Here is a 13,879-nt window from a genome sequence, read left to right on the forward strand (position 1 = left end):
TGTACAAGTACCACATTTTCTTGATCCATTCATCAATAGTGGGGCATCTTGGCTGTTTCCATAACTTGGCTATTGTGAATAGCACTGCAATAAACATGGGTGTGCAGGTTCCTCTGGAGTAACCTGTGTTGCATTCCTTTGGATATATCCCCAGGAGTGGGACTGCTGGATCATATGGCAGGTCTATGTTTAGATTTTTAAGAAGTCTCCAAATTTTTTTCCAGTGTGGTTGCACCAGCTTGCTTTCTCACCAGCAGTGGATTAGGTTTCCTTTTTCCCCACATCCTTGTCAACACATGTTGTTGGTGGTGTTTTTGATGATGGTTTTTCTAACATGGGTGAGGTGGAATCTTAGTGTGGTTTTGATTTGCATTTCCTTTAGGGTCAGGGATGGTGAGCATTTTTTCATGTGTTTTTTGGCCATTTGAATTTCTTCTTTTGAGAAAGTTCTGTTTAGTTCAGTTGCCCATATTTTAATTGGTTCATTGATTTTAGGAGAGTTTAGTTTCTTAAGTTCCCTGTATATTCTGGTTATCAGTCCTTTGTCTGATGTATAGCTGGCAAATATTTTCTCCCACTCTGTGGGTGTTCTCTTCAGTTTAGAGACAATTTCTTTTGTTGTACAGAAGCTTTTTAATTTTATGAAGTCCCATTTGTCCATCCTTTCTCTTAGTTGCTGGGCTGCTGGGTTTCTATTGAGGAAGTCCTTGCTTATACTCATTAGTTCCAGAGTGCTTTCTGCTCCATTCTGTAGTAACTTCAGAGTTTTGGGTCTGATATTAAGGTCCTTGATCCATTTTGAGTTGATACTAGTACAGGGTGATAGACATGGATCTAGTTTCAGTTTCCTGCAGAGGTCAACCACTTTTCCCAGCAACATTTGATGAAGAGGCTGTCTTTTCTCCATCGTATGTTTTTGGTACCTTTGTCAAAAATGAGGTGGGTATAGTTGTGTGGATTCATATCCGGGTCCTCTATTCTGTTCCACTGGTCTTTATATCTGTTTTTGTGCCAGTACCATGCTGTTTTTATTGCTATTATTTTGTAATATAGTTTGAAGTCAGGTACTGTGATACCTCCAGCATTGCTCTTTTTGTTGAGTATTGCCTTGGCTATTCGCGGTCTCTTGTGTTTCCATATGAACTTTAGGGTAGATTTTTCAATCTCTGTGATGAATGTCATTGGGATTTTGATGGAAATTGCATTAAACATGTAGATTGCTTTTGGTAGTATGGCCATTTTTACTATGTTAATTCTACCGATCCATGACCATGGGAGATCTTTTCATCTTCTGTAGTCTTCCTCGATCTCTTTCTTCAGGTGTTTGTAATTCTCCTTGTAGAGGTCATTCACATCCTTTGTTAATTTATTCCTAGGTATTAGATTTTTTGTGGGGGGGATATTGTGAATAGAATTGTTTTCATATATTCTTTCTCAGTTTGTTCATTATTAGTGTATAGAAATGCTAATGATTTTTATATGTTGATTTTATATCCTGCTACCTTGCTATAGCTATTGATGGCGTCTAGGAGCTTTTGAGTAGAGTTTTTTGGGTCTTTAAGGTATAGGATCATATCATCTGCAAATAAGGATATTTTGACAGTTTCTTTACCTATTTGTATTCCTTTTATTTCTTCTTCTTGCCTAATTGCTCTGGCTAGAAATTCCAGTACTATGTTGAATAGGAGTGGGGATAGTGTGCACCCTTGTCTCATTCCTGGTTTTAGGCGAAATGGTTTCAGTTTTTCACAGTTAAGTATGATGTTGGCTGTAGGTTTGTCGTATATAGCCTTTACAAAGTTGAGGTACATTCTTTCTATTCCTAGTTTTCTTAGAGCTTTTATCATGAAGTGGTGTTGGAGCTTGTTGAAGGCGTTTTCTGCATCTATTGAGATGATCAAGTGGTTTTGTCTTTGCTTCTATTGATGTGTTATATTCCATTTATAGATTTGCATATGTTGAACCTCCCGTGCATCCCTGGGATGAAACTGACTTGGTCGTGGTGTTTGATCTTTCTGATATTGTTGGATTCGGTTTGCCATTATTTTGTTAAGGATTTTTGCATCAATATTCATTAAGGAAATTGGCCTGTAGTTCTCCTTTTTGGAGGTGTCTTTGTCTGGTTTTGGGGTGAGAGTTATATTGGCTTCATAAAATGAATTAGGCAGTGTTCCCTCCTTTTCTATTTCATGGTACAGTTTAAGGAGAGTTGGTATTAGTTCTTCTTTAAAGGTCTGATAGAATTCAGCAGTGATTCCATCAGGTCCTGGACTTTTCTTTTTGGGGAGACTCTTGATTGCTGCTTCAATTTCTATGTAGTTTTATCTATGCCAACATCCATGTCTATGTCTTCATCTCTTTGCAACCATATCTACATATAATGTGTGTCCTTATATATGTAGGCCTATCAATCTACATGGTGTCACATGTGGTTTTTCCTCCTAATCTCTTCTTCCCAATCTTGTCTTTTTGTGTTCCATTATAAAGAGTGGTATTTCTATTTCTTAACTGCTCAATACAAAACTCTTGGATCCATTCTCTACTGTTCTTTCACTCTCCACTTCTAATACATAAGCAATGCAGATTGACTCTGTCTTCACCACTTCCAGAATTCAGCCAGTTCTCACCTATTCTTTCCTACTGACCTGGCATGGCTTATCTTGACAGCTTTCTTTTTGAGACAGGGTCTCAACCCTAAATTCAAAACCCTAACCCTTTTGTCTCATCCTCCTGCATGATGGAATTACAAGTGTGTACTGCCACATTCAGATTTGTGAAAGCCTCTTAGTCTCTGTGCTTTTATCTTGGCTAGTTCACTTCCAATGCAAAGGCTAATCTGAGTCTTGAAAAATATGTTAGACTATTCATTTTTCTGCACCAAAACCTCTAATGACTTCCCGTCTCATTCAGAGTAAAATCCAGAGTTTATATAATGGCTAAAGTTATTCGAGGTCTCTCATTGGATGAGCTTGTCATTTCAGATGAAACAGTTTTTTTATGTGCAAAATATTCCTCATATTGCAAGACCTTTCATATTCCTGTCTGCCCTAACTGCAGTAAGGCTCCATAGGCATTGGACAAACAAAAGTCACTCCCACAATCTCCAAATTCACTTGAAGTGGATAATACAACTTCCAGTGGTGAGCTCTTTTGGTTCCCCTATTCACACTTCAGTCATAACTCATCTCTACTACTTCCCCATGGCTTAGCCTGTCCCAAGTTTGCTGCTTATTGAATAAGTTAAAAATTTTGCTATCAGGGTGTTGTGCCCTTGCTGTTGTCTCTGTCTGGGAACTTCTCCCTCTAAGTTGCCTTAGTTCTTTTGGGTCTTTACACAAATATCATTTCAGTAGCTTTCCATATCCCCTTGGTCTGCTTTAGTTTTGTCCCTTAGCATCTACCTCTATTAAACATACTAAAATTTTCTTATTAATACTGGTCATTGTGGTCTAGAATGTAAGTCCTATGAGGGCATAGGCTTGGTCTATTTTGCTCACATCTGTACCTTGAATATGTAAAGCAGCCATAGCACATAGTGGGCACTCAATAGAACAGGTAAATGACTCTTCTCAAAAAAATATTGAAGGACTAACTTTAATCTGGAAACAGGGAGGGAAGGCACTGGCAGCCTAAAGCTAGGTTCTTTTCTATTCTGCTTGCTTACTAGTGGTCTCAAGGAATGAGTTAATGATGCATACATCAATTTATAGAGACAGAAATCAAGAAAGGAGACTTCTAGAGTAAAATTCAAATAAAGGCCTTGATAAGTTGAAATAATGGGCCAACATAAGCACAATGAGATTTAACAATAATACATATGAAGTTAAAAATACTAGTTGTGAAAGAGCGTCTTGGAGAAGATAAACCTGGACTTACACTGGACTATAATCACAGTATGAGTCAAGAGGTTTCTGCTGCTGAAACAACTAAGCTTTGAGGATAAATAAATAAAGTTACAATAAATAAGAGGTGCAGTACAGATTTCCTATACTCTTTTGGGCCAGATAATACCTATAATGCTATGTCTAGTTTTAGGTGCCAACTTTTTGGATGAAATGCAGCAAACCAGAAAAGACTTAACCAGGATGAAAAGGACACTACAAATCAGAAATCAAAGGTATTTCACCTGAACATTGAAAGACTTTGAGGTAACATGATAACAGCCTTCAATAAGATACCAATTCCCTTGCAATATGAATGTTTTCAAATATATAGCCTACTAAATTGAAAGAGTATAAGTAATTGATAGGGAAAATTAAATATCTTTTCTCCCCAGGCTACCAGCAACCCTTCCCAGGAATAATCACAATGACCATTTTTTATTTTTTCTCCCAGAGGTTATCCACGTATTTATAAACATGAGTGTGAGCTCTATTTTGGAGCTCTTTCCATTTTGATTTAGGAAGGGATTTCGACTCTACAGGATGCTAGGCCGCATTCTGTTTCAAGCTAACATGGCAAATCTAGACTGCAAAGTGTGTGGAATGTGGAGGACCTGCCTAGGGAGGCCACCTGGGGTCTGTGGGATTTCCAGGTCACCAAAATGTCTCTTGCTTTCTCCCTGCGGTACTCTGACTCAGGATTTGAAAAGTATTACTCTTTTAGCTATTAAGAACACTTCTACACTTTTGAGTTTAATCTAAACATCTAAAAGATTTTGGGTGGTCCCTGGCGATTCATTTTAAGTGCTTTAAAATTTGAAAATGCAGCTAAGGATGAGAAAGAGAGATCAGAGAACTTGAACTAGCTATTTTATATCAAGAAATTTTTTTTAAACTCAAAAATGCCTTTATTAACCTCTATAATCCAGCCATACTGTATACAGCTACTCTTTTCTCCCCTACTATATGTCCAAACTTTAAACTCAGTCTGGGCAGATTCTTTAAGAAACCCAATTTTCATCACAATCTTTGGCATCCATGTCTTCACTCATACTGTTCCCTTAATTGTCCTTGGTTAAGGAAGAACTGTTAAGTATGCAAAGTGCTTTTTAAGTTTATCTTACTGTATAAACGCAAAATATCTTATTTGCTGTGCAACTAGACTATAGAATATTTGCTCAATTCCTAATCCTTCTTACTTTTTTTTTTTCACTTTTGGCAAATTAATCTCTTTAAGCCTTAATTCTCTTGTCTATTAAATATTGATGATAGTTATTGGGATTTGTAGGGTTGTTGTTAGACTAAATGATACATTATGGAAAAAACCTGATTTGATACATTTTAGTGTATTAGGAAGGCTTCAGTAATTGCCTGAAAACACAATTTTCCTCATCTGTACTCTTCTACATCAATTACTTTATACCTTATAACATAGTGATTAATTTAAAGCTTTCTTTTATTGATTGCCATTTGTTTCTTTTTCTTTTTTGATCAGTTTTCTAGACTAGGTTTTAAAGTCTTTGAGGACAATAATTAGGCATTATAATAGTGCTTCTTGTTCTATCAATACTTAAATAATCAAGTAATATAAATAATCAATTTTCCACTTTAAATGGGTTTTAGAAAGATGCTTCTTTGGGGAAAATATTTAGAAGCACATTTAGAACAGAACAATAAATAAAAATAAATTTAAACTTTTTTTTTCTTATTTTGTGAAGCCATTAGTGTCCAAAATACCATTTTAGAAAGTCTGTATTTTCCTCTTGGCTTCATTAGAGCTTTGAAAAATCCCTCATTTTTTTACTTTTTAAAATTACAGTAAACATTAACAGTAGTAATGTTATATAAATCTTCTTGCATGTAAAATCTCATTTCCAGGGAAGTTCGATTCTATTACTAGGTTCTGGACAGATCACTGGCTGAAATTAATTTGTACATTATAGTAGTCTCTGTCATTATAGGAATCCCAATGCTGCAGCAGTCCTGCATGTTTAATCCCAAAGAGGATTGCTTTTCATAAGAAACCTCGTTCTTTCTTTTTAATGCTAGTTTGCATGAAATCTTCTGGTTTATATTTTAAGAGGCAATATGCACTATTATACGTGCATGAAACATATTTGCAGAGGTCTGTTTTCCTATACTTGGATTTATCCCAGCCATTAAATTTAAGGTTTAATCTCATCCATGCCTTGTGACATGGTTTCTTGCCAAAGTATAAAAATTTCATATCTCAACCCAATTTATTTAATATCTAAAACATTTGCACTTTTCTCCAAAAGGGCTGTTTTTCAGGATCATAATCACTTTCTTCTCACACAGCTGATTACTTGGGGGAAACTGACCTTGGGGAGGCTGTAATTCTATACCCCACTGACTCAAGTACTGGTACACAAGTGGGCCTGCAGTTCAATTTTAATCAAAATTATTTGAGTGAGGGAGTAAGTAGGGATATTTGTGAAGATGTTTTCTTCATTTTATGAGATACTTCTTAGAGTTTTTTTTTTTTCTTCTGGTGTCTGTGCTCATTTGTGATTGTGGGGTTTGTGTCTTCCTTCTGAAACCATTCTATTCCATTCTGAGGGTCACATTTTACAAGTAGTACAGCAGAACAAAGATAGGCGAATCCAACCAGAATCAGTAATCAATATTTCCCCTGCAGTTCACCTTATTTTCTAATTTTCAGCTATATATGCCAATAATATCTTTAATGTTTAAGCCATTTTGAGTTTTTTATTACTTGTGACTGAGAACATGTGAAAAGATATTCTGAATTAATGCACACAAGTATGTTAATGAAGTTATCACAACCCAAAAAAAGCATTTGGGATGTCTTTGAATGAACTCCTTCTGGAATTAGGATTGAGTTTCTCAATCTTTACATTTGCTACTAACAAATTTCAAACCTACATTTTTTGAGATGATTACAAAATCAAGAGCAGACGGGAAAAAACAGGCATTCCTTGGCAGCTATAACTATTTCTTCAAATACAAACTTGATTTAGTTGATAGGTACATTCAAGGAAAGGGATCCTTGAAAAGAAAGACTAATCTCTAGGAATGAAGATCAAATTGAACCATCTGATTTTTAAAATATAGTATTTTTAAATTCATGTTGATTGAAGTTTAACAACTAAAATTCCCTCAGAACATTGCTTGGCATCTCTTTTGAGTAACATCAAGTATTTCCTCAAAGCAATGCCTTCTTGCCCTATCTGTAATTATACTGATTCTTTATTTGTTGATCAAGAAAATTCACAAAGGAATTTAGTAAAGCTTTTCAGTATGCATTAGTTATTAAATATAACAGAAAAACAGAAATAAATAACATGCAGTCTCCTAGCTATGCAAGACATATTACTTATTCAGTCCAAGAAATGTTTCCTGTACATCTGCATTCAAAGGTCTTCGCAACAATTACAAGAGATAGAATGTAAGTCCCTGGAGAAAAAGTGTCTCTGTGTGTTCAGCACTTTCTACGCAATAAAAACTATATGGGTTTCAATTTTCTTTCCTCCAAGAAATTTTATATACATATTATCAGTTGCTGAGCTTTATTGGCAAAAGAGGAATTAGCATAAAGTGAAATGCTAGTAGCAATGATTTATTGTGGTGAAGAATTCTACCTTTGTTTTTGTATTTAAGATCCCTAACTTTCCAGTTTACAAATGAGGAAACTAAAACTGAGAGGAGCTAGCTTGCTGAAGCTCAGTGAGAAGGTGAATAGAGGAATAGGGGTGTGAATCAAGCTCTGCATATTTCTAGAGCCCACGCCAGGAACTATGATGTCATGGCTGACCGAGTACTAAATCAGGTGTGTGGGGCTGAAGCAAGAATTCAGAGCTCCTAAATTTCAGACAGGTCCACATTTTTCTCACCTGGCTATTCAATTTTAGCCTTGGAATTAGAAAAATTGGTAGAGCAAACACCCTGCAAATCAGCTTCAGAGTAGAGATGCCTGGATTCTTAATCCAACTCTACCATTTTCTGACTATGTAACCTTGCATATCTTATTGCCCGTCTCTAAGTCATGTTGGAATTTCTTTAGCACAGGAAGAATGCAAACATTTTCTACATGAAAGGTTTGGAAGAGTATGCCAAACTGTATATGCTAAAAAGTACACAAAAGAATACTTTATCATTATTTTTTAATTTTTCTCAACCCTTCTGCTTTTTCACACCTGGAAATACTAAAGTGTAATAATGAAAGATGTCTATTGTTATTAATCCTACCTAAAGAGATAGGATTTACTTTCCATTAACTGGAGAGGGAGAAAAGAGAGGAAAAAATGTTCCAGGGCTCATTCTGGGAAACTTGATAATTTAATTCTGGAATAAAATTTTAGAACTGAACTCAGAAAAATAGCTTAAGGGCTGTGCCACTGTGAAACTTAGAAAATCCCATTTTAAAAGAGGGAAAGATTCTATTTCAACTTCCTCATTTGTAAGATGTAGAGCAGATTTTTAAAAATGCCTTTCTATACGCCCTCAAAACAGGAAAAATAAATCTTATTAATTCAGACTATGCATTAGACAATTTTATTCATTTTTCTATACTTGAATGAACAAAGGACCTGTGTTTTATAACTGTAGAATTGCTTGGAATGGAAAGATATGGAAAAGGTTACATGTGAAATAATTAAACAAGTAGAAAATGAAATCATATTTACAAACTCAATTCGAAAAATCCATTAATAACAATAACCCATCAAAGTAATGAGTTCCAGATCTATTGGATTCTTTACCATATTGATATTATAAGTTCAATGTTAATATATTTACTTTAGAATACTGATGGTTCGCATAAGTAGATGTTTCTAGGATTGAGTGCAGTTAAATTTAGATTCCAACTACCAACCATTTAGGGATATGGCTTATTGGATTTTCAGTAATTTGTAGAAAGATAGCATGAAACAATAAAAAAGTCTGATCTAAGATATGTAAGTTCTAGATTCTAATACTTATTAACTCTTTGAAAGTAATTTTAACATACTGTGCTTGGAGATTTCAATTTTGCCATCTGCTCAAGGGGAATAATAATATGTATTCAGTTTACTTTAAGATTATTGCAAAGGTAAAATAAAATGAGCTGAAAGGTGCTTGGTAAACAGTAAGCACCAATTTGGAATATTATTAATCACCTTCCCAAAAGTTTCTGAGCATGTTTTCAATTCTTCTTTTTATAGTATGAATCTTTGTCTGAAGTTTCCACAAAACAAAAATTCTACTTTCTCTTCTATGATGGCATTCTAAATGGGATATGTACTAACAATGAGATGGCTGAACTGAATAGTTATTTGCTCAGAGTCTTTGTTTGGGAACCTATATACCTTAAATTTCTTGAAAATCCAGTTCTTAAAGCAATCTGAAAGCCCTTTATTAAGGCTATTTGACTGTTGTTACTTAGCCTTTAGAAAAATCCTTTGAATGTGAATTGTAATAATGTTTTGCCCCCCAAATCATATTAATTCTAATATTCTTTATGTATATTTACGGTGGTCTGTATACTTAAAAAAGACCCATCGCTACTTTGAACATTAAAATATTTCGGTTATGTCTTCAAAAACAAAACAAAAATTAAATTAGTAATCATTTTCCCTTTCACCATTCTGGAAGACTAGTCATGTGAATTGAACTAAGGATAAGGAATCATAACTGGTTTTCATTTCTGAACTCAATCCCACATGTTGTTTTAAAGGTTTGCCCCCACTTTTTAATTTCCATGAAGCCATTTTAGCCCAAGGGGAGAAATCATGGCAGACTAAAATTTCAAGTTTTCTATTTTATATTAAGCCATGATTATGGAGAACATCTTCAGTGCATGATTTATAATGACCAAAGAGACTTTTAATATAAATGTATTATATGCAATGCTCATATATTAACTCCTTTAGATCTAAAATATGTGAGTAAGCTTGTCCCAAATAGAAAACAATGCTCATCACGAAGCTCCTTATGCAAGGCAGTGGTGGAAGGATTTTGGGAAGAGCTTGGCATCTCAGGAGCTAACTGGGAGCTTCATCCTTGCAGTCTGTATTTGCTCTAAAGGTTTGTGTTGGGATAAAAGTGAGTCACATGTTTGTGCCAAGTATGGGGAAACTCTAGCTACTCATGAAAGTAGAAAATATTTACCTTAAAAAATGATCTCCAAGTTGTTACCTGTAGGTCTTTTCCAGGCTTGTTGTAGTTGAAATATATTTTCTAACCACTGCAAGTGGCCATTAGCCCAAGAGAAATTACCAAATATTAAAATGTCTGAAGTTATATTCCCAAACCAATGAAATAAACTTGTTACTTATTACTTTTTTATTATCTTTCTTTAAAATAAGTTTTCTGAATATGTATATTCATGTGTTTGTTAATATAACACATGGTTATTTATTTCATTTGAACATAAGAAAGGGGGAGGAGAATTGTGAATAGGGATGTATATAAACTAAAAGAGCTTCCACTAACTTATTGTATTTGCATGTGCTGATGGTTTAATGTGTTTCAGGCACTTAGATCTCCTTTAGAGATTATGCAACTCAGAATCTATGAGTAAAGAAAAATGAACATAAGAAAGTTACAAATGTTTGCCATAAAAACTCTGGTTATTTCTTTGACTTGCATTTGCTTTTCTTCATTCAGTAGTATTATTGATCACCTATAATAAACTGGGCTTCAGAGAGCTGATGGTGAAAAGTGAGCTGGACAGACATAGACTTTCCTTTTGGAGTTTATATTTACTACTGTCCACTGGGAGGTCTCACTTAGATGTTCCACATGTATATCAGAAACTCCCTAGGTAAGACTGAGCTTATTATTTCTACCCCGAAGTCAGTTTGAATTCCCGCACCCTTACTTCTGTTAATGGCACTTTCATTCCTTCATTTCCTAAGTCTGAAAGATCACATTGTTAACCTTTTCTTTTCTTTTTCTTCTTAAAATGGTCCTGCTCATTTTAGTTTCCAAATATCCTGCCATATTGTTTTTATTCTCATTCCTCTTTTCTAGTATACTTCCTCATTACTTTTCACCTGCACATTTCAGTCTGCAAACTGATTTCACTTGTCTTCCATATTTTTTTTCTCTCATTTAAATTGATTAATTGTTAGACTAGTCTTCCTAAAGGTGAATATTAATCATATCACCAAGTTGTTCAGCAGCCCACAATGACTCCCTAGTTCCTGTCTAATTAAGCAAAATCTTGTTAGCCTGTCATTTATGCCTTCCATAATAGCCCCTGATCAGACTAACCAATGAATATAAATTATATTTTTGTCCAAATTACAATGGTGCAGAGCTATCTCCTGCAGAGTGTACTTCTTAAACTTCTGGTTCTGATTATCTAGATTTGCTTTGGATTTTTTCAAAGGAAACTGTTTTCAGCCTGTATATTAAGTTTTTCTGAAAATTGTTGCATCCCATTATATACCAATAATAGTGACATGGGCCTTCTGCCTCTCTGAATGTCTATTTTTCATTTTGATTGTAAGATATAAGAGGCAGGACTCTACTAGGAGGATGGAGAAAGGAAAAAGTGCATAGAAAAAGAATACTTTTGAGCAAATAAAAGGATGGGCAAGGCTGGCAGTACTCATAGGTTAATAATTTGGGTTCCAGTCACACTCATTTGCAAGCCACAGTTAACACATGGAATCCTCCAATCTCTTGCTTTCAATAAGCATAAAAAGCTTATTGAAGGAGCCTGACCACTGTTCCATTATGAGAATGCCAATACTTGTGCCAAGAACTGGCTTCTAAGGCTGAGTCCCATACCTCAACGTTCAGATGAATGGAATCACAGACTTTTGTCCAAGCACCCTTTGATTTCTTGCCTCCATGTCTTCACTCTTCCTGAAATGACAGTTTCCCATTTTTACCTGTTACAGTTCTGTCATTCAAGTTCCATATTTCATGCCAGCCACTTTCTGATGTTTTTCACAATTTCTTTAATAACAGGGATGATCATAGTCTATGCCAAAGAAGCATTCCTGATTACCTTGAATAGCATGCATAATTCAAGACTAATTTCCCCACATAAATCAAAAGGGATGTGGCAAGTACTTCCATTTGTCAGTTGAAATGGGACTGCTTCATTGTAATAACCTAAAGAGAATTTATAATTTGCTTCTTCTTCATACATTAAAAACATGATTCTTGACAATTTTTAAACATTTTGAGAGATACACACCACTTGAAACCTACTCTGGGTATATAAAAGGACGCTTGGAATACCTCCATTTGTCTAGAGCCAGTTCAGGCATGAATTAAATGGAGAACACTCAGAATTATAGATATAAAATGTAAGTCTATGGGATATAAAAACACTCACTAAAAAAGTTAGTATGAAACACATCATCTAGGGTAAATAACAATGAATACTATTCTTTACAGACATTTTTCCATAGGTGAGACCATTGCACTCGATAGACTCACTATGCTGTATTCCTAAAGGTCTGGAAAAGCCTGTGAAACCTACACTTTATTTGTTCCCCTTGAAGTATTAGTAAAATATAACTCAAAGCTCCTAAAATGTAAACCTTACTTCTCTTCTTTCTACTTCTTGCACTTCTCAGCAAATGCCTCTCTAATCTCAGCTGCTTTCCTTGTTGCCTGTTTTAATAAATAAATAAATAAATTCATTCATTCATTGATTCACACAAAGTGAAGTATATTGATGTCCTGTAGCTTTACTGGTAACATTAGGGGAATGAAGACTAACTGTGAAGTGGCAGCTTTTTGTCTTCTCTTTTTTCCTCCCTTCCCCTACTTCCTTTACTTTGTATTTTTTTCTCACATCTTTCAGATATAACCCAGAAATCATTTCACCTTGTCTTGCACAAAAGTATCAAATTCTGTGAACACATGTATGTAAATGGAAAAATGATACCTGTTCCAGGAATTGGGGGAGGGAAGATAAAGGAGAATGATGGAGGCGGTGAATTCAAGTATGATATATTTGATATATTATAAGAGCTTTTTGTAAATGCTACAATGTACCTCCACCCAGCAAAACAATAAAACAGTGAAAAAAAAAAGTATGTGAAAAATCTTTCTTCTTTAACCTCAAGTGTCCATGGTACTTTTTCTGAAAGATTTAATTGTCCTCCCTGAAAGGAATTCTGGTAAATACAATTTCTTTTTTCATTTTTAAAAATCCTAAGGCAGGTTAGCAATGAGGACTTAAATATGATTGATCAAGCTTTTGTACATTTTGTGTGGTGATATGATGATATTACCTTTTTTTTTGAAGCTGTCATCGGGAAGAGATCATGCCTATTTGAATTGATTGTGTAGTCCCTAATCCAAATGTATAAAACTGAAGGCTTGATTTTTATTTAAAAGTAAAATGTAGTGTTACTGAGGGAGATTACTGATCATTCAGATATAAGATCCTTATTGCAGTTATTGCCGGGAATATGGTTATTATTACAGAAATTGCCTATTGCAATGTGCGGGCATGTCTGTTTTCTTAGGATATAGTTTAAAGCATGAGGGTAATAAAAGGTTAAAGTTTTCAGTGAACTAAGGTCAGCATGCAGAAATTACCTTCCTGGGTTGTTATCAAATTGATAATTTGACTCCTTAATAAAGCTGAAGTGGCACATTTACGTTGGCATGTTCTGTCCATGAAAGAAAGGCTGACAGTGTTAGGTGTTTGATGCACTACAAAATTTCAAAGTCTACCATCTATCCTGTCAACTTTCTGGTATAAAAATGACCTTAAAATGATACTCAATTGCTATAATAGATGAGGTTTTCCAATTAAATTTGGGAATTTGGAAAGAAAATCTTTTCATCTTATTTTGTTTCAAAAAAGGAAGAAAAGGAAAAATTCTATAGTAAAAGACTAAAAAAAAGTTTTTAAGGTCTTAAATACCTTAAGAAATTAAAATTTTTTGTTTAATATCTACCTTCATTTAAAAGTTTACAATAAAAGGGCATACAAAGTTTATTAGTGGTACCATAGTGAGAGGACACTGTATTAGTCATGAACACATGTAAAAAATAAAATA

The sequence above is a fragment of the Castor canadensis genome, chromosome 6 (assembly GCF_047511655.1).
Source record: "Castor canadensis chromosome 6, mCasCan1.hap1v2, whole genome shotgun sequence".
Lineage (NCBI taxonomy): Eukaryota > Metazoa > Chordata > Mammalia > Rodentia > Castoridae > Castor > Castor canadensis.